The following is a 20,603-nucleotide window of genomic DNA, read 5'->3' as shown; positions in this document are numbered from 1 at the left end:
CCCAGCACTTTGGGAGGCCGAGGCAGGCGCATCACCTGAGGTCAGGAGTTTGAGACCAGCCTGGCCAACATGGTGAAACTCTGTCTCTACCAAAAATACAAAAATTAGCTGAGCATGGGGGCAGGCACCTGTAATCCCAGCTACTGGGGAGGCTGAGGCAGGAGTATCGCTTGAACCCAGGAGGCGGAGCTTGCAGTGAGCTGAGATTGTGTCACTGCACTCTAGCCTGGGTGACAAAAGTGAAACTCCATCTCAAAAAAAAAAAAAATAGAAAAAATATTTCAAACAATAATTTTCCTTAGTATGTTAAGTTGCTTTGCTGTATAGAACCTGCTCCTCATTTCTTTAGGTAAACGATTTTAGTGATTACAGATTATCTGTAAAATGAGGAATTATTTAATAACAATCTCCAAGGCTGTTTCTAGTCCATAAATCTAAAATGATCTGAATGTGAGCATTTAGAATTTGAGCATTTAGAGGTGGTAGTGTAGTCAACAGACAGACAAAAGTTCAAGTACCAATTTCACTACATATTGTGGGCAAGTTACTTATTTTTTCTGGGCCTCAATTCCCACACCTCTAAAAACGGAGCCAATTATGGTATTTGCCTCCTACATCTGGAGAGTAAGGTAGCAAAGCATGGGTTCTAGAGTCAGGCTGCATGGCCTGAACCACAGTCCAAGCAGACTCGGCTATGTCACTTTGAACAAGGTATGTAACATCCTTCTACTTCATTTCCTTCACCTGTAAAATTGGAATATGACAAGGAATATTTCATAAGGTAATCGTAAAATTATGTAAATTAATGGATATTAAATTTAGCACAAAACCTGTGTTAACCAACATTTAAAAATAACTATCGCTATCATCACCATGTCATCAGTGTAAAACAAGATTGCACAGATAAAGTACAGATGCTAGAGACGTGCACACTGTCATCCTCCTTGTCTTCCTCTCCCCTTATTTCCGTAAGATTCTCCAGCTGCAACATCTTCCTAACATCTGAGATTAAACCTGTGGGATCCCTGAGGATATGGAAAATTGGCTCACTTTTCACTCTCTAATGCTATTCCCTGTACTCAATAAACACTCAGGGGATGAATAAATGAATGAATAAAAATGTTTGCGAATTAAGTGAGAGATGTGATAAACTGGGAAGTGATGATGAAGTGATTATACAGAGGGAGGAGGGGAAAAATTAATGGATAATAAAAAAACTTCTTAAGGAGCATGTGAGAAATACATCAAACTTCCCCATCTATGAATATGTGTAATGGAGTCAAAAGTTATCTGTAGCATTAAGCCCATCCTCATACTTCACCAGCAGTGTGGCTATCAGGGGACTTTCTGTGGGAGATCAAAACTGCCTTCCATGATGCCAACACGGAAGCTTAAATGTTCACCTTGTATATTTGTGACTAAATAATACACATCTAAATAGAGGAAAACTAAGAAAGTCACTATGGGTTCTAAGTGACAAGTGTGGAAAGCACACATCTATCCTTCACTTTCAGATCCCCTTTGAACTGCCACACCAAAACAAAAACAAAGAAGAAATACCTGTGCAAGGGGTTATTTAAGAATGTCATATGTATATTAAAAATCTTGAGGAATTTCTGTGAGACGTCTGAAAACGGGGCAGATGGAGGAAAAACTCTGCCAATCACAATTCACTGCATGAAAAGGTGCCATTTTATCGGCAGAATCTCACCAATTTCTAAGCGCCAGAGCTAAGGTCAGTCCATAACACAGCATTTGTAGGAAAAGTGTGATCCTAGCAGGCACTGAAGGTCACTTGGAGTGAGGATCCCATGAACACACTCACTCCCACTTATCCTGATGTTTGAAAGCAGGATCAGACAATAACCAGGGAATATGAAGAGGCAATTAAGCCAAGGGGAGGTGGGAGTCTCAGAACCAGCTGAGAAACCAGTGACCAGCAGGAACAAGGAACTCTTTGGAACCCAGGTGACACTGCCTCTAGCTCTGACTCCTTCCTTATTTCTTCCCATTTTCTGAAATTTTGTGTTAGTGAAATAAAATGGCAGAAAATCTAATCTTTTCCCTTCTCTCTTTACCTACACCCCTCAATGCCTTAAAAATATTTCTTAGTTTTCCAAAAAGGTAAAATACAAAATTTTCTTTCTGCAGGAATGAGCAAAGGGACACAAAGTGCCAGGCACAGAAATTAAAAATGTCTTCTAAAGGTTTTAAGGAATCAGAAACAATATCCTCTCAAGAAACAGAATTATTATGTGAAATATGCCTGGAAATAAACATAAGAAAGTCTGGAATTAATATTCTTGATAGGATTTAGAAAACTATTAAATAAGCAGTCAGACGAGAGGGAAATGCAACTTGAGATAAGAATATAATTGTGTAATTTGAAACCCTAGTAATGGCAGGGAGAGGCTGAGCACATACTGCAGCAAAAAGAAACAGTGATGCCCAAGTTAACTTTCAGAAAAAGAAAAATACATGTTATATTTGCTTTTACTTGCATGAAAAAAACTGTGGAAGGTACACAAAATACAATAAAGATAATTAAATATTGTTGGTAGTCACAGTGGTAATGGGCAGATGGGAGTGGAATGGGAGAAAAGCTTCCACCCAAAAAGGAAGCTTGTGTAAAAGAACCTTATATGTCTGATCTCTGCTATAAGTTTACTATTTTAAATTACTGATATTAGTGGGATCATAGAATATTTGTTCTTCTGTGTCTGGCTTGTTTGACATAACGTCTCTCAGCTTCATCCATGCTGTGGCAAATGACAGGATTTCCTTTTTTTTTTTAGCATTAAATCACTCCCCCCAACTTTTTAAGGCTGAATAATATTCCATTGTATGTATGTATCACATTTTCTTTGTCCATTTAACTGTTTCATGGACATTTAAGTTGTTTCTGTGTCTTTGCTATTGTAAATAATGCCATAGTGGATGTGAGTGTGTAGATAGCTCTTTGAGAATTTAGTTTCTGTTTTGCAGAGTATATACCAAGAAGTGGGATTGCTGGATCATCTGGTAATTCTTTTTTTAAGTTTCTGAGGAACTGCTATACTGCTTTCCGTAGTGGCTATACCAATTTGTATTTCCAGAAAAAGGTGTATAAGGGTTTCCTTTTCCCTGCATCCTACTCAACACTTATTTTCTATTGTTTTATAATAGCCCTCCTAAAAGGTGTGAGGTATTACTTCATTGTAGTTTTAATTTGCATTTCTCTTATAATTAATGATATTGAGTACTTTTTCATATACCTGTTTATGATTATGTTTTTTTAAGAAGTGTCTATTCAGGTCTTCTGCCCATTTTAAAAGTCAGATTGTTTTTCTGCCGTTGAGTTGTAGAACAAACTCGTATATTTCAGATATTAACTTTTAATCAGCTGTATGATTTGCAAATATTTCCTCCTGTTCCATAGGTTGCCTCTTCGTTTTGTTTCCTTTGCTGTGCAGCAGCTTTTTAGGTTGATGTGGTCCCGTTTGTTTATTTTTGCTTTTGTTGCCTGTGCTTTTGGTGTCATATCCAGGAAATTATTACAAAGGTCAATACGAAGAATCTAGAAACTTGTATTCATTTAATTTTTGAACAAAGTCAATGTGTTACATATTCAAAAAATAAAGAAATCATGAAAATTTCTATTTCAAAACATGTTATTTAAAAAGGTAATGCCAGAAGAAAAGATAATACTTTAAAGTGACTTCTGAAGAGAATAAATACAAGTAATATATGAGATACTGCCATTTTTTTCAAAAGCTTATAGCTCTCGACTTATGAAACTGTGCATATGTATTTTATATCAAAAGACAAAATTAAAACCTTCTCCAAGAAATTAGAAGAAAAAAGATTACAGATTTAGTGGGAAAGAGAGCTACAGATATTACCAGAAGGAGAAAACAAAACAGAGTGAGAACGTAATCCTTTGATTAATAGATATAATAGAAAAAAAGTGTATTGAACTTTTTTCAAGCAGGGGTGTCCAATCTTTTGGCTTTCCTGGGCCATACTGGAAGAAGAATTGTCTTGGGCCATACATAAAATACACTAATACTGATGATGGCTGATGAAGTTTTTACAAAATGCCAAAAAAATCATTCGTGATGGGCAACATTCGAAGCTGTCCTGTGGGCCATAGGTTGGACAAACTTGAACTAAAGCATTTGTGTTGTTAAAGCAAATAGGCTCACTGGATATGAGGCAACATAAATAAACAAAGACAGACATAGAGACAAATCCTTTGGAAACATTTATATTTTTGAGAGGATGTGGCAAAATATTTCATGCTGGCAAAAGACTCTCCTCTACAATACTAAATCATAGCTACTGCTTTTTCCTGTTTCCATCTTCACCACCAGCAATATCTGTTTTTTTTCTTTTCTTTTCTTTTTTTTTTTTTTGAGACGGAGTCTTGCTCTGTCTCCCAGGTTGGAGTTTAGTGCCACACTCTCAGCTCACTGCAACCTCTACCTCCTGGGTTCAAGCAATTCTCCTGCCTCAGCTTCCCAAGTAGCTGGGACTAAAGGCATGTGCCACCATGCCCGGCTAATTTTTTTGTATTTTTAGTACAGACTGGGTTTCACCACGTTGGTCAGGCTGGTCTCGAACTCCTGACCTCAAACGATCTGCCCACCTCAGCCTCCCAAAGTGCTGGGATTACAGACTTGAGCCACCGCACCCGGCCAGCACCAGCAATATCTTAATGGTCAGCATTTATCGTTTCTAAGATCCAGACACTGTGCTTAGGGTTTGAGTGTGCTTTTTCCTTGAATATTCAGGACAATGCCATGAAATGGGAATTTAAGTATCAGACATGCTAAATAACTTACTCAAGGGCACAATGCCAAGAGCTGAACTGATACATTCTGAGTGGATGATCAATGGTCCTTATCACTGAACTCTATAGGAATGAAAAAATAAGATTGCAATTTACAACCCTAACTGCACATTGGAATCTCCTAGAAAGCTTTTTAAAATCCTGCTTCACTAATGGTGAGTCTGGCTTAACTTGTCTGAGGAAAGAGTGTGGATATTAGATTTATCTAATAACATTTAGATTCTAGTGTGAAGCCAAATTTGATAGCCATTACATCAGAGCAAAACCTAGGGAGTTTTGAGCATAAAAAATGTCCTCTAAGCAGGACTAAAGCAAGGTGAATGAGGTCCTGAGGTGCAACATTTTAGTGAACACCCAAATAGTAAAATTTTAAATTGGGGAGATCTGATGTTGCACTTGTATGACTCACCTCACCCTAATCTTGCCTTGTCAAACTCTATTTCAAATTTTTACATGTTGTCCATCATAGATTTTGCATAATTTTATTTTAAAATACTTCATTAAAGTATTTTGTCTCTTGATATTTTAGGTTTTTGTTTGTTTGATTTTGATTTTCTGACATGAAGAACAGGGAAAAGTACATCCACTCCATCTTTCTGGGTGTCCTAAGAGTTTTATATCTAATAAAACAGTCAAGTGAAAGCAACTGAAAGTCATCCTCAGAAATTAAAGTCTTCAAATGGAGTTTCACATATATACTCTTCTTTCAAACATTGCTCAAAGGGCCAGGCGTGGTGACTCACACCTGTAATCTAATCTCAGCACTTTGGGAGTCCAACGTGAGCGGATCACTTGAGGTAAGGAGTTCGAGACTAGCCTGGCCAACATGGTGAAACCCTGTCTACTAAAAATACAAAAATTTGCCAGGTATGGTGGTGCGTGTCTATAATCCCAGCTACTTGGGAGACTGAGGCAGGAGAATCGGTTGAACCTAGGAGGCAGAAGTTTCAGTAAGCCAAGATCATGCCATTGCATTCCAGTCTGGGTGTCAGAGTGAGACTCTGTCTCAAAGAAACAAAACAAAACAGAAAAACAAAAAAAATTGTTCAAAGAAATGCTATAACATATTCAAGAATGAGGAAGGCACAGTATTTTCATCAAAGATGAACAATGAAATCAGAAAACTACAAATAAGTCTAAATAATTATTGTTAATGTGAATATTAAGCATAATGCAAATATCAACAATAAGTCTTAAAATAGAAGACATATACTATAAAAATTAATGTGTATCTAAAATTCTAATATATAAAAAACTGGAAAGAAATGTAAAAGAGCAGAAATAAAATTATATTAAATGCATTACCTTTCAGAGAGGAAATGAAGCGATTCTACTTTGTTCTTTACAATTTGTTTTTTTCAAGTGAAACTCACATAATGTAAAATTAACCATCTTACAGTGACCAATTCAGTGGCATTTAGTACATTCACAATACTGTGCAACCACCACTTCTATCTAATTCTAAAACATTTCATCACCCCAAAAGGAAACCCTACACCATTAAGCAATTGTCCTATTTTCCTTTCTCCCAGCCCTTGGTAACCATCAATCTGAATTCTATTTCTATGGATTTACTTGTTCTGGACATTTCATGTAAATGGAATTATGCCATACTTTTGTGTCTGGCTTCCTTTACTTAGCAGAATGTTTTCAAGTTTCGTCATATTGTAGCACACATCAGTACAACATTATTTTTATGATTGAATAATATTCCATTGTATGCATAACCACATTTTATTTATTCATCCATTCATTGATGGACAATTGGGCTGTTTTTACCCTTTGAGTATTGTTAATAGTGCTGCTATGAGTCTCCATTTTCACATTCTTAGAATAAAACATAAGGATCTTGGATTTAACAATGATTCTTAGATATGACACCAAAAGCGCAAGCAAAAAAAGAAGAAGATGATTAAAGGGACTTAATAAAAAACAAAAACTTCTGTGCATCAAAGGACAATGTCAAGAAAGTGAAAAGACAACCTACAGAATGGGAGAAAATATTTGCAAATTATGATTTGATAAGGGTCTAGTATCCAAAATATATACAGAACTCTTACAACTCAACAGCAAAAACAAAACAAAACAAAACAAAAACCAATTTTTAAAATGGCAAATGACTTGAAGAGACACTTCTTCAAATAAGCTATACAAGCAGGCAACAAGCACTTGAAAAGATGCTCAACATCATTAGTCATTAAGGAAATACAAATCAAAACCACAATGAGGTACCCCTTCACACTCTCTAGGATAGCTATTAACTAAAAAGGAAAATAACAAGTGTTGATGAAGATGTGGAGAAACTAGAATCCTCATATATTGCTGGTTGGAATGCAGAATGGTTCAGGCACTTTGGAACAGTTTAGCGTTCCTCAAAAAAATAAACGTATTAAGTTTGTATCCTAGCAACATCCCCTTTCAAGGTACCAGCTTCTGTATTAGGTATGACCAGCTAAGTTGCGACGAGAAAGGTTGTTGTGCTAATACAGATGAAACAGCATGGTGTCTTAGACTAGAGTCTTAGCAATAGAAATGACAGGACACGGTCAAATTCCCGATGGAACTTAGACATAGAATCAATAGGACAGACTGATAATGGGATATGGGGGGACTGGGAAAATTGGTAAATACTTTCCAGGCTTTTGGTCTGCATAACTGGGTGAGTTGATGGGGAGTGGTGAGGGACACATTTTCTGAAATAGGAACATTTGACATTTGACCTTAATGAAATAAAAAAGACGTAAAGTACCCAACCAAGCAAGTATTTCTGGGAAGAATATAGGAAAAAGAAGAAACAGTAAGTGCAGAGACTTGAGGAATGAAATTAGCTTGGCTAATTTGTGGAACAAAAAGAAGATTAATGTGGCTATGCTGAGAGTTGGGAGTTTTCTTGCCCTGAAAAAAAGTCACTTCAGTTTGCCCTCATTAAAATAAGAATTACTTATCGTTTTAATTAAGTACAGTACTAATTACTGTACTTGGTATACCCAAAACAGCATGAGATATTATCAGCTTTAAAACTTGCTGAAATTGATTTGTAATTAAAAAAAAAAACATACCTTTAGTTATGAGGTAGATGATTTTAAATTATTTTCTGAAAAGCCCAACAGTTCTAAATCATTTTGTGTACATTTTCATGTCTTCAAACAAGTTAGGCAAACACTGTTTTAAAAAACAAGTATACACTTCAAAAAATTGGTATACACTTTCAAAAAGTTCAAAGAAGTATTAAATTCAAGGCCTTATTTACTAGAAACAGAATCTTCACAAAGTAATATTATTCAAGTAAAGATTGATAATATTAATATTTAATATTTGAATAATTCAAAAGTCAGCAAAACCTTATTTTACTTCTTATATTTCAATGTTGTCCAGGCCTTAGCTTGGTTAAAATACTTAGTTGTTAGAACTGTATGGCAAAACCCGATAGCGCAAGTGGAGTGCTAAAAGTTAGACTACTGAGCCTAAGTCCACAGAACAAGGCAGAGGCTGGATGAGGAGGGTCTCACAGACCAAATCAGGTTGTGGGGGATCTGGTTGGCAGGAATTACAGCCACCAAATCTTCACATCACATGTTCTGCTGTGTTAGTTTAGACACTGCCTAAGTAGGTTTCTACCATACTGAATTATTTTTGGCACGAACACCCACTTTCATATGCTAACTAAATATGTTCAAACTTCTCTCCTTCTCTTTGAATATAATGTTTCCTTGGTCTAATGTAGACAATCACAATATTTTGTATTCATAGAAAACTTTTTATGATGAGATTTCAAGTATGTACTTTGGCAAAATAAACAGCTCTACTAATTTTCCCAGGTCCCTGATGTCCCAGTTGCATTGGAACTTGCAGTTTTCCTGGCAGGGGCAGGGAGAGGGGCCACTGGGCCAATTCAGATACCATTCTGCCTCTAGCCTTCCCACACCTTCATATTAGATAATATGCTAAAGAACTGCACATCGTACACTTTCTTCTGAGAAGTTTTTCTCCAGGAAGTTGAGCTTCCACGGAGGGTCACCTCATTTAAAGACCTTCTTTACTCTTCCTCCTACTTCCCCCATGCCTAACTTCAACTCCCTGCCCTAGTACCCCCAGCAAAATCAACTCCTTCCTCCTTTTCAAGCTCCACTTTAGCCTGTTGGAATCTCTACCATGGCTTGGTTGTCAGGATTATGAGCTTTGCAATTAGAAAGACAGATGTTAATTCTAGCTACTCCATTAACTAGCTGTGTGCATTTGGGTCTCAGAGGTTCACCTCTAACGCAGGCATGACAATTGGACTGACCACAAAGAATTGTTATAAACGTCATAAGAGACGGTATTTACGAAGTACTTAGGACAGTACCTGGGGCAGGGGAGGTGCTTGATGACTGGTAGTCAATAACAGTTGTAATCCCGGTAGTGTTTCGTCATTGTTATCACTATTTTGGCAATTACCATAGCTTTTTGTGTATACAGTTGCCTCCTCCCCTCACTCCCATTCGTGGGTTCCACATATGTAGATTCAATAAACCTAGAATAAAAAATATTTGGAAAAAAATTTCATCTGTGTTAAGAATGTACAGACTTTTTCTTGTTATTGTCCCTTAAACAAACAGTATAACAACTATTTACATAGCATTTACATTGTGTTAGATGACTTAGAGTATAAGGGAGGATGTGCATAAGTTATATGCAAATACTATGCCATTTAATATAAAGGACTTGAGAATCCACAGATTTTAGTACCCACAGGAGGTCCTGACATCAATCCCCAGTGGATACTGAGGGACGATTGGACTTGTTCACATATCTTTCTCTTCTGAGTTGTGGCATACCTTTCTCTCCTGAGTTGTCACTAAGCCCTGTAATGACAGGGCACTAACTTATTTGACCTTGTTTTCCCAGCACCAAATTGAGGACCAAATGAACTCCTTTTGCTCATAACTAGCGTTTTCAGTCTTTTTTCTGCTTTCTAGACAACTTATAATCCTCAAATAAGCAACAAATGACTCAGTTACAACCTCCTTTCTCTGCAAGTTGTTTATCCAATCAGTGACCCTGACAGATTTGACATTCAGCTCAGGCCAAAAAGATAAGTCAAATAGGCTCACAGCCAACAGGAGAGAATGGAATCACTTGGAAAGCCTTAAGAAAAATCATTCAGTCTTCAGTAATGAGAACTATTTGGTTTTTACTATTTCTTTATGTCTGAATTACACATCTTCAAGATAATTAATTTTACAATATTATATTATATTACAATATTGGCTTTTTCCCACCATTCCTTCCATCATTATTAGCATATTTGTATTCATCCTTGTGTTGTCACCTCATAGGGTCAAGATGGCTGCCAGTTCTCTAGGCATTACATCCACCATCAACAACCAAGTGGAAAGTAGTGAACAAAAGGTATTTTTCTCTTGGGGCTTCATCTTAAAACTTCCATTTTTATTTCTTTGGCTAAAAGTGGTTATCATTTATACTCACCCTAGAGCACTCATTGGTAAAGAAGAATGAAGCTAGTATCATTACATTAGATCAACCAGAATTTGTCCACTGGGTCTGGGTCTTCCCTCATGTTGAGACACCTCTGCTGGCTACATGGACCCAAAATCTAGGTCCTTTGTGCAGAAAAGAAGGTATTAAACGCCTGTTTGGGTGGAAACGAACTGCATCACAATTATTATCAAGAACTTATAAATAAGAACATAGAGGCTCAGAGAAGTTAAACAATACCTTCAGCTGTACACAGCTCATGAATAAAATAGAAGATTTCAATCATCAATGCCACCACCAAATTAAGCAGTTCTTAAAATATATAAGGCTTGCAAAAAAAGAAGGGAACCCCCTGGAATTAGAGCATTCCTGAAGAAGCAAATGAGTAGAAGAGTGAAGAGAAAAGGAAAAGTTTTACTTAGCTGTCTACTACAAGCCAGGTAGTATTTTATTTACATTGTCTCAATATGATTATGTTTTACCTAGCTGTCTACTATAAGCCAGGTAGTATGTTATTTACACTGCTTCCAGACTCAGAACAATAGATTTTACAAAGAAGGGCCCAGAGAAATTAGGTAACTAGCCGAAGGTCATGCAGTTGGTTAATGTGGTACAGTGATTGAAAAGCAGGTATTCTTATTTCACAGCCCATGATCTTTGCATGCCATTGCCCTGCCCTTTTGTGTAAGCACACAAAATGGGTGTCTGGAATCAAAACTTACACCATGAGCAGGAAAGTCCAAAATCGAGCCAAGGGATTGCTAGGAGAAGGAAGGTAGAGAGTAGATGGCCGCCCAGGAATCCGCCCAGGAATCTTTGTGTTCCTAATATTGCCTGATGCTGTGTTTTCAGATAGGATTCATTGTCCTGCTGCCCATTGAACTGGTCCCTTAGAAACAACTCTGCTTCTGACATTGTCCCATGAAGCTGTCACAATCCAAATTCTTACTTATTTAAAACCAGTCATTTGTTTAAAGCCACATGAACACCTTGGTGGCTGTGGGTGGCTAGGGGCCAGCAGAGTGATCTAAATGGTCTAAATTATATGGGACTCTCATTTTCTATCCTGACAGCCTGCCTCTGAGATAGAGTCTGGGTCCAAGAGTGGCAATCAATTTTGAGCTGAGGTGTGTTAATAATTATTTCTGTAAAGCTCTTGCTGCCATATCTAATTCTCTCTGCGGGAGTTCTCTGTGATGAGGGATTAGATGAGAGATAAGAAGTTGAAAAGAGCAAACATCAAAGTATCTTTCTAGAAGTTTCTGTTGGGGGTAAGAATGGGGCTCTGTGGATAAGGAAAGCTTCAGAGGCAGGCAGTCTTGGTTTGCAATGCCAGCTTTGCCATGTACTGGCTTAAGATTGTCAAGCTATTAAATTTCTCCATGAACTTCATTGGTAAAAGCAAGACTGACAAAATTGACCCTTTGAGTGCCTGTGGGCATAGCGTAAGGTAAAGCTCAGCCCATTGCCTGGTACACAGCAGGTGCTGTTTACTGTCACATCTACCCAGGAGCTCCCTTCTCAACTGGCTCTCTTCCACCCACTTGGATCAGGACTGAAAAACTGTTTAGATACCTGCTCCAAGGCCAGGTATCTACTGCCCAGTTGTAGAGTCATGCAAAGTGGGCTGACGGCATCCTGAACATTTGGTAGTCATCAGATAAACGAGACCCTGATGCCATAGGTCACATTCTGACATTACAGCTAAGGGAAGCCAGTTGCCTAGAAATGGAGAATCTGGCTGGCAATTAAGCAAATTTATAGATATTTCTAAAATTCCTAGAAGCCTAGATTTAGGGGGGGAAGGAGGGGTTGAAGTCGTGGTGTGTATTTTTCCAAAAGTTCAAATAAATCCAAATCCAACTAGAATCATTGCTCAGAGATGTAAAAAGAGAAGAAAACAATGAAAGGGCAGAACAAGAATATGTTTCAAAGGTTTTCTAGTTGGGACAGCAGGCACACACACACTCTTTCTTTTCTCCGTCTTCTCAGGCTGGCCTCACAGTCAGAGGAAGAACCATCCTCCTCTGGTTTGTTTTTATTCACAGCCTCCAAACGAAAGATTTGGGAGAACTTTTTTTTTGGTTGTTTTTTGTTTTGTTTTGTTTTGTTTTCTGTTTGTTTTTGCCAATTTGGATGGTGTCTCGCGCTCTAATCTAGAAAGTGAATTTTTTTTTTTCCCAGCCTTGGAAGTCAATGCCATTTTATTTATTTATTTATTTATTTATTTATTTCTGTAGAAATGTTGCACAATTTAAATATGTGGTTCTACCCAGTGGATTTTCACATTGGCTTCGTTTTTCTTTTCTTTGCATAGATTTCCAACTTAATCAGGAATGGCTGGATACTGTAACTTTTTGGCACAAATAACAGAAAGAAAGGGGGGTTAGAGTGGGGGGGGCGTTCTTTTCTAGGACCTGTTTGTACTCTTTGTTTTGATGGTGCCACCTGACCCCCCTGGGAAGGGTTGAGTTTCTCCACATCCATCACGCCTACAGAGGGCCGTGTCAAAAGCCCGGCCAGGCCTCCCCCTTGCCCATCTATGGCTGATTATTCACTGCATTGTGTTCTGAAGACGCACAGGCTGTCACGGAAAAGGTGCATTCCTGCTTAGCTGCTCAGGACATTGACCCTTTTGTGAGCCGACTTTCCTCTCTTATTCCCGTATCTATGACCTCCCCTCACTGTTCAGAGCCACTTCAAGTGTGAGCTTGCAAGGTATCGTTTTTCCAAAAATGTTGGCCCATAACCATCGGCATTCAGATATGAGTAAAAAGATATGTCGGTAATAAAGCCAAACATAACAATTAATGCGTCAGGATTCCAAAGCACATTTTGCAATACCAGCTCATGTTGCAGCTGATGTCAGAACGTACATGCTGTTAATCTAATGAAAGGGAACAAGGATTTCTCTAAGCCCTGCACATATGAAGACGCTGTCAGATCATCTGACTTTTTGTTTGAGCACATTGTGTACCACATTGAAAGTATTCCAGCTTGATTTCTATCCCTCTAAAAATTCTCTCCTTATCCGCTGAAGTCAGATTTGGATATATTCACAAGGGAGTAAAAGATTTAGCTGATCAGAATTGGAGTCATTAAGCAGGCCTGGAAATTCCCTGTCAGGCACCCACGCCAGTATTTCTTCGTGCTGCGTAGGTTAAGAATTTGGAAGGAATGGGGCAATGGGTCAAACAATTTCATCTCTGAGTTTGGTTTTGTTGTTTATTTTTTCTGAAATTGATGAAGGCACTCTTTGCAATCACACAGGATGAAACATTGCAACTAACCAGATTGCCTTTAGTACCTTACCCTAATTAAGCCAGTATTGAAACTGTATATAAGCAGTGTACCAGGAATTGCAAACTCAGGTGCCCAGAGGACCACATAGGACAGTCGGAGGGGATGTGAGACAGTACAGTAGTGGGGACAGTGACTATCAGAGAGAGCATTCTTTTTCTAGAGGGACATTCACCGCTCTTTTATCCTGAAAATGCAAGTATGGTAAGATTTTCTATTTTTTTTTTTTCCGAGAAAAGTCAGAAATCTTGATGTTTGGGATAAATTTTTAAATCTTGGCTACCAATTCAACTAAAAAAACAATCCATGCAAGTAAAAGAGTCTGACTGCTGATTTTGGCCCAGATGATATTAGCTTTTAATCTCTACAACGGACTAGAACTTGGAAATTTGTCTCTACCCAAACGATGTGAAGCTCAATGAGTTGAGAGTTATAGTGGCCTTTTCCCCATGACTTCTTAGAGAGTCTGTCACTCAGTCCTGCACAAAGAGTGATTCAAGATAAGGACTTCTTACCCATAGGCATCCCGGGGTCCTTCACTACAGTTAACACACATTGGGTGTTGATTCAATGATGCTGCTCTTTGTTTTCTATGACGCTAGCACAAATTATCACAACCTTGGTGGCTTACAACAACACTAATTTGTTTCTGGACAGTTCCGTTGGCTGGAATTCTGACACAGTTCTCACTGGGCTAAAATCAAGGGATGGGCAGAGTTGCATTCCTTTCTGGAGACTCTGGGCGAGAATCCATCTCCTTGCCTTTTCCAGCTTCTTGACACTTCCTGCATTCCTTCCCCTTTCTCCATCTTCAAGGCCAGCAGTGGCAGGCAGAGTCCTCACACGGTGTCCATTCTACCTTGCTTCCATCACCATGTCCCCTCAGACTTTGGTTCTTCTGCCTCTCCCTCCACTTTTCAGGCTGTTTCTGATTACATTGAGCCCACCTGGATGATCTCCCTATTTTAAAGTCAGCCAATTAGCAACCTTATTGCCCTTTTGCCATGTAGCCTAACATATTTTCAGGAAGGGCTGTTGAGATGTGGATGGCAGAACCTGAGGTTGAAGCTTTAAAGTGAGACCAGTGAGCCACTGGTTTTTAACTTAAGGAACCCATGTTCCATTGACTCTTTGGGAACCTTCCCATAAATGACAGGATATTCCTGGTGACTTACTACCTGGTTGCCTGTCTAACGTGAGGGCTGTAGACGGCCTTTGCTTCTTGTCATCATTTCTCCCCTTGTTGAATTTGGGAATCACTGGCCGTTCCAGAGTAACCAAAACCAGAGTGCAAACAGCGTTACGTAGGGCAAGGAGATCAGCAAAGGATAAACATAGAACCAAGTGTTCTCAATGCCTGCTTTAAATGCCTGCTTTTCTGGAAGGTGTACAATGGTCTTACCACTCACCATTTTTGTATGTCATATGATATTTCAGTATGCCATTCATTCCATTATTTTTGCACTGAATCAAAGGAAGTTTTCTTCAACTGCGCTTTTCTTCCCTAATCTTTGGAGGCTCATACTGTCCCCTCCAGTTAGCTGCTCAGCTCCTCTGCCTGAAAAAGATAAAAAGATTCAGGTAGCAAATGCTATTTCCTATCTACTCACTTAAAATCCCTAAAACTAAGAACTTTGTTTTATTTCTTTTCTTTGCATTTTGTTTTCAATTTGCTAAACATTTGTTGAATGGCTTCACTGTCTGTAACACTCCATTAGGGTTGCGATGGGGAGACTAATTTTCTAAAATAAATTAAATGTCCTCTATTCCTCGATCTCTTATTGAGTATACAACTGGGTAAAAGTAGACACAGAGGAGAAAATGAGTGAATGTTGGAGAGCAGAGAATACTGCCTAGGGACTAAGAATGGATCTAATGAGCTTCAAAATATCAACTGGAATGTTGCTATTACAATGTGGTTTTCTGCCTTAAATATTATTTCGTGCTACAATTGAAAGGAGAGAATATTCCACGTTGGGTGAAAAAGTTGAAAATAACGCAACATGGCAGGTCAGAGTCAGGGTCAGTGCTGCGGTGGGAATGCTGGGGCAATTGAGAATGGGTCTACCTTAGATTCCATCCCATTTTTTGCAGTTTTTGGCCAATGCCTTGATCAGAACTTCTTCTTTTCCTGGTCATAAACATGTGCCAACTTGTGAAATTCAGGAGACAAAAGTACTCTATCAAAATAAAACCACAAAATTCTGAATGTTGGTTATTGATGTTGCATGTAGCCGATTTTATTGCAATTTATTTAAAAATAAGCCCGTCTTCCCCTTGAGGCTGAGGTGTTGAGGAAGTAATGGGTCCTGACTTAACTTGTCCTTCCAAGCTTGAGTCGTACTTAGCACCTGCTAGGTGCTTAATGAAAATGTGATTTGGATTCTGCCCTTCACTCCTCTGAATTCCATTCTCCCACCAGCTTATGATATCACAAAAACATGGTGCTAGGCAGGATTTTGGTCCCCATGACTTTCACCCCTTGTTTTATGCCTGTGATTATGTTATGTAATTAAGGTTGATAATTGACCTTCAAATAGGGAGATTATCCTGGATAAACAGGGTGAGCTCTGGGTAATCACAGGGTGCTTAGAGTGGAAATGGAAGGTAGACAGATGAGTCAGAAGAGATGTGCAGCATGAGAAGATCTGCACCACTTCTGATCCTGAACTGTAGGGATTGGATCATGTGCAAGATGTGGAGAGAGGTCTTTGAGAGCTGAAGCTGAGCCCAGCTGACAGCCGAAAAGGAAATGGGAATCCCAGTTCCACAACCACACGGAACTGAATTCTGCCAACAATCCAAATAATCCTGGAAGCAGATTACCCCAAAGCCTCCAGAAGGAATGAAGTCTTGCCAATGCCTTGATTCTAGTCCGGTGACACCGTGTCAGACTCTGACCTACAGAACTGGAAGGTAATAAATTTTGTATTGTGCTAAGCTAATAATTTTGCAGTAATTTGTTACAATAGCAATAGATAAGTAATTTTTAAAAATTATTTGTAGATCCCTAAAAATCCTTCTTGTAGACACTTTATATCTGGTCTCTCCAAAGAGAAATGTCCCCTCCCTCCTCCTAACCACAGAGCACCTGCTATCCATTTGACACTTGCAGCATAAGACTTACCATAACATTAGCTCAATTTTCTTGTACATTATTTGACGCAATTGACTGTAAGTTCCTTGAAAGTAAGGACCAGGTATTAGTCATGTTTATCTCTTTTTGCATAAGTCTTAAGGGAAGCCATTTATTTCTGAGAAGAAGGAGTCCAGAACTCATTTGGGAGAGAGGTGGTAGCAGGCTTGACTATGGGAATTGTTTCACAGGCTGGGGTCTACAATGGTTGGAAGTGTTCAGCTCTAGTCCACCAGGAGGGGCACTGCCAAACCTGAAGGAGAACCAAGTCAGATACAGCAGCTACCATAGGAACCCAGATATCTGAAGCCAGGAAATGAAAGCAAGTACATGCATGTTGGGAGCAGTGGGGAAAAACCTGGAAGATTACATAAAACCTCTGCTGAGTTGAAAGATTTGCCTTTGGAGCCCACTAGGATATGGTTGACCTGACCTAAAAGGCCCAGGACCTCATGGGTGTCCAGGGATAGCCATTTTCCTAGCTGGCAAGCTATAGGCATCTCCCTGTCACCAGACCACCATCAAGATAATAGCTTTCAAGCAATGTATTATCTCTAGTAACCTAGAGATAATACTCCCCACAAAGAATTCTAGAGTCCGAATTTATAGCTAACTAACCTTGAGTGGGTCTTGCACCATTTCACTTGATTCCATAATCTGAGTCTAAAGCTTCAAAAATAAGATCTGTTCCCCTACCTCCCCTCCACCCACTACCACACACACGTTCCCACTTGGCAGCCTGGAAAGTTCAACTGTAGAGACTACCTTCCATTTGGATCTCAGTCAACCCTAGGCGTTCTCGTGGTTGTCTCAGAAGTACAGATCATCCCCAGATCAGACTTTTCAGCTCACCAATCCCAAGTGGTAGCCTCTCCAGCCAAGTCACCCCTGGAAACATATTTTCAACTCTTTTAGCAGAGAAAAATATTTGGATCTCTGCCTATTTTGCAAAGGCTTAGCATCAAATTACATACTCAGGGCTTCTGTTTTTTTAATATTATGTGTCTGTACTATTTAAACATACATGGAAAGTAGTATTTTTTTCCTAACAAACTAAAGCTTGCTGGCGCCAGAGTTGCGTTGGTGACTGTGACCGTTGTGTGAGTCGTGTCACTGGGATGCAGTTAAAGGCCTCAGCAAAGTGGTCTGAATGCTCAGGATGGAGCCAGCCGGATTGGAACAGGGAACGTGGCCTTTCCCTTTGCTTTTCTGGAAAGTGTGATCATCACTGCTCCTACAACGACTTTCCATTAATTACTCAAATGTCACTTCCTGTGTCTCCTAGCCGACTACAGTAAGCCTTTGGATATTGAAATATTATTCTCCTTTTATTTGTGGATACTCTTTTCATTAAATATTTTTCCTGTCTATAATCTTTTTTTTTTTTTTTTTTTTTTCCAGTTTAGAAAACATTCTTAGCCTAGGTATCTAGGCTATATAAGCACACGTGCTTTGTAACACTACATATTTCAAGAGGAAAAGAAAGAGTTTTTTTAATGTATTTTCCAAGTCTCAGCTGATTAAGAATCTATTTTATCTTCTATGTCTGTGAATAGTTCCCCAATGATATGGCCCAAGTCTTTTACCCCTAAATATCATACAGCGTCATTAGTGCAGACTACCCTTGGGAATTAAGGAACATTTGAACAGCAGCTGCACTGAAGCTTATGGTCCCACAGTTCAGGGAGGAAAAGTTAGCTGAATAAATTAACAATATAAATAATACTTCAGAGGTTTTTAAAAACCAGTTAAGAAAACAAGCTATTTCCAATCTCTCCATATGAATTATTAACATTCTAAATTCTAATACTAAATTTGCTATTTTGTTTTATTAAGCCAGGCATTTTCATTTTCCCTGCTAGGAAGGCCCTTATTAACATAGCTTAAGTTATTATATCTACCTGAAATAAGTAAAACTATATATCTTTAAAAATGAATACTTTTTAAACATTTTCTACTGGAATTTTGCCCCATTTAATGATGTTTGACTCCAGCTTTAATTACATAATAAGCTGTTTGGCTGTTCCCTTCCTTTCTTTCCCTTAAGAACTTCATTTTGACTTTGGACAGCTTTCTTTTTGCTTGACAAGTGTTGCAAAGTCCTCGCTTAATTTACCTGGACCTCCAGTGCTGGCTGATGAACAAGGTGTGTTTCCTAGGAAGCTGTGATGGTAGAGTGGACTCACAGAATCTGTGCCATCCAGCTTAGCCATGCCCTCATCAAACAGAACTCACTCTCCTGTAGGTCTGCCACAAGTCGAGGCAGGAGCTCACATTTTTGGTTCACCTACTATGTGCCACATGGTGCAAATCACTATAAATGCCTTACCATATTTCATCCTCCCAGGACACCTAAAAGTGCCATTGTTCTGATAATTTCCTACTCTACTTAGAAGAGCAGGGTTTTAGGCTAAGGACCATCTGATGCCAAGGATCATATGAGTGTATGTAAATAAATTGGTCCCTTAAGTCCAATAAAAGATCCAATAAATTACAACATCCTTTAAAGAAAAGCAGAAACAATTTCACAAGTCAACCACTTCAGTGGAACTAAATATTTTGTTGAATTTAAGGAAAGAATTGTCTTACATGTAGTACTTTAAATTGTAATAAAGAGTTTTGAGTAAAACAATGACAGGCCTGAAAATTCTTATAAAGTGAATATTTTGGAGGTGATTCAGATAAAGATTAAGGCAGGAGGTTGTTTCTTCTTTTGCTTTTCAGAGTTATTTTCGGACTTTCCCCTGATTAGGGTGAGATACAATTTTTTGCTTTCCCCTCAAACCTGTAAGTCTTGTCATAGCAATGAGAGAAAAGCATGGCATGGCTGAATCATCTTTAGAACATGCAAAGTCAGCCATGTCATCTCCTTGTTCTAAATGCTTTAAGGACTCCCTGATGTCCACAGTAGAATAATCTAAGCTCCTTGGCAGAGCAAACAAAGGCTACAGAATCCCACTGTGACTTGCTGTGCAGCCTCTCCCCTGGCACTCTACTCCTGCATTCAGTAACAGAGACACCACTCCAGGCCCTCATAGTCTGGAAGCCATTCTGTCTGCCCAGGGAGGCCATCTCCACTCTACTTCAAGCATCATAAGCTACTGCCCTCCTCACTTGTTTCTGTCTTCCTACCCAACTCCATCCCTGCCTCTACAGGGCATCTGCCTTTGGGCATTGTAATCCCGGGGCTGTGTGTTGATTTCTCACTAGATGTCAAGCCTTGTGAGGAGAGACACTGTGTCTTTTCAGCTCAGCATCCCCACAGTTTTACTAAGTCACTTTGCCTATTGTGGAATGAACAACTTTCCTTTGAACCCACTCTGAGGTCTATAAGCCCAGGTTGAAGCAATAGAAGTTAAAGACAAAATGGCAAAATAAGAAAACTGACCTTTTTACATTGGGTGGTCTATGAAATTCTAGATGAAATTTTGTATGTCTGAGCATCAATTTCCTCATCTATAAAATGTAAGAGTCTACATAATTAGCTCTAAATGATGTCACCCACAGCTAGAAAGAGCTAGAGTCAAAGACTGACCTTCCATCTCCAGATCCTCGTCTATTTTCCTTTTATCACAAGTCCTGTTTATCACAGGTCTAGTCTTGATGCTGTAGCCAAAATCTTAGCAATGGGAATTCCTTTAGGGCCGTTGAGCCCTAAATCTCCAGTTTCAACATTTTTTAAGTGATTTTGTTTGAAAGCAATAAGCACTGGGCACATTACAATTCAGGGACAGCCCGATGATGAAAACTACAGATCATGTGGTACTGGAAATAACACAAGGAAAACCTTTTCTTTTTCTTTCTTTCTTTATAAAATGTATAAACTGTGGCTGTCAATGCAGCAAAATATTCTTGAGG

General features: G+C 38.8%; 1 long non-coding RNA gene across 3 annotated transcripts in view; it reads right to left on the bottom strand.

The window, feature by feature from the left end:
- Positions 1 to 225: 225 nt before the first annotated feature.
- Positions 226 to 20,603, bottom strand: part of LOC108520520 (uncharacterized) — a 48,622-nt gene continuing 28,244 nt past the window's right edge. Inside the window, exons 2-6 of one of the 3 annotated variants that reach the window (XR_001882928.1) lie at positions 15,019 to 15,167; positions 10,301 to 10,463; positions 9,177 to 9,344; positions 7,891 to 7,993; positions 226 to 744 (exon numbers count right to left, since the gene is read on the bottom strand). This is a non-coding gene — a long non-coding RNA (uncharacterized LOC108520520). The remainder of the gene's footprint in view (positions 745 to 7,890; positions 7,994 to 9,176; positions 9,345 to 10,300; positions 10,464 to 15,018; positions 15,168 to 20,603) is intronic. The other 2 variants (XR_001882930.1, XR_001882929.1) reach the window with 2 other exon arrangements.

This window comes from Rhinopithecus bieti, unplaced genomic scaffold (assembly GCF_001698545.2).
Source record: "Rhinopithecus bieti isolate Rb0 unplaced genomic scaffold, ASM169854v2 scaffold_51345, whole genome shotgun sequence".
In the NCBI taxonomy this organism is placed as follows: domain Eukaryota; kingdom Metazoa; phylum Chordata; class Mammalia; order Primates; family Cercopithecidae; genus Rhinopithecus; species Rhinopithecus bieti.
Note: the sequence above shows the minus strand (reverse complement) of the source record. Positions and strands in the feature narration are given on the sequence as shown.